Genomic DNA, 1,357 nt, shown 5'->3' with positions numbered 1-1,357 from the left:
AAAAACAAATTGATGTTATTAACCTTGAACAATATTTTAAGAAAACAGTATATATACCTGTTGAACTCAAGCCTAATTTCAATTTCAAAGTTGAGGTGCAATTCTGGCACAAGCCCTTTTCTGTCACAATTATTTCTTTCATTGTAATAATAGTTTGTCATCTAGGGCTTACAGTGTCGTCTACTGCCTTCTAAAAAAAAGTTAAAGAATGTACTATTTAATAAATGTGCACATGCACTTCCAAAGGTGTTCTCAGACCAAGCACCCAAAATGCATTTGCTGAAAGTTTTTTCTTAAACTTTCATATATAACGTATGCATGGATATATTCAACTTGATGCACTACAATCATACAACTGTAATGCAATAATGTACACATCAATTCTCATGTTATAGATTAATCTTAACCTTACAAAACATTTTCAAAGACATTTTCAAGCTCTTATTCAGAGAACACCTTTGGATTCTGGAGGTGTAAAAATATAGTTTACTTAGCACCAGAACATTTGATGCAGTAAGTATACAGCTATTTCTTTCCAATTATCATAATAATGGTTTAAAACGTAACAGCACCCCACTGCGACTGTCCCTCCCACTTCTGCCAGCAACCATTCCTAACACCAGGTTTTGCCCTGTACTCCCTTTCCTATCGTTGTATTATCCGAGTTGAAGGCTCTACCCACACGCACCCCCACTGTCTACCATGAACTTAGTCTCCTCCCAGCATTTATGACAACAAATGTTCTTTATCTTTTATTCATTCTTTGTCTATGCTGATTATTTCACATATCACTGAGCATAGGTTTTCCCTTTCTTTTGGACATTGTCCTTGGATTTTCCATAGCTCAGTGTGGTCATTAGGCAACCATACGCGAATATCACAAACTCAAAGGCACACAGAAAAGAAACAACACTCCCTCCCTGCATTCCTAAATCCTCACACTATCAGACTACTTTCCTATCAATTCCAATCTCTAAAAACTAATTCTAATTCGTCTCTTGCCTCCACACTTTTGAAGTGTCTCCCTCACTAACACCTTGACAGACATCCATCATTTCATAGCACTTCAGGAAAAGGGAGAGAAGGTTATGATATCCACACCAAACAAGACTTCTCTTCAGTTTTATCTTCGGAAGATAAAATCAGACTCACTTCAAATGGCTGATATCTGAGACCTGTCTCCATTAAACTATATTTTCAATAAAAGTCTAATTCATCTTGATCTTCGTGTAAATCAACATCCAAGACATTCATTTATGTAATTCTATTAGATCAAGTGTCCGGCAATCACATCTTTTGACTGTCAATAGAGAAATTGTATATTGTTTATCTTTTATCACTGAATTGCTACCCCGTG

General features: G+C 36.0%; 1 protein-coding gene across 2 annotated transcripts in view; it reads right to left on the bottom strand.

Moving 5' to 3' along the window:
• Positions 1–1,357, bottom strand: part of LOC113808958 (uncharacterized) — a 12,558-nt gene extending 11,201 nt beyond the window's left edge. The window contains exons 1-2 of one of the 2 annotated variants that reach the window (XM_070142667.1): positions 1,153–1,357; positions 58–190 (exon numbers count right to left, since the gene is read on the bottom strand). The gene's annotated coding sequence lies outside the window, so the exon portion shown is untranslated. The remainder of the gene's footprint in view (positions 1–57; positions 191–1,152) is intronic. The other variant, XM_070142668.1, reaches the window with a different exon arrangement.

The sequence above is a fragment of the Penaeus vannamei genome, chromosome 29 (genome assembly GCF_042767895.1).
Source record: "Penaeus vannamei isolate JL-2024 chromosome 29, ASM4276789v1, whole genome shotgun sequence".
In the NCBI taxonomy this organism is placed as follows: Eukaryota; Metazoa; Arthropoda; class Malacostraca; order Decapoda; family Penaeidae; genus Penaeus; species Penaeus vannamei.
Note: the sequence above shows the minus strand (reverse complement) of the source record. Positions and strands in the feature narration are given on the sequence as shown.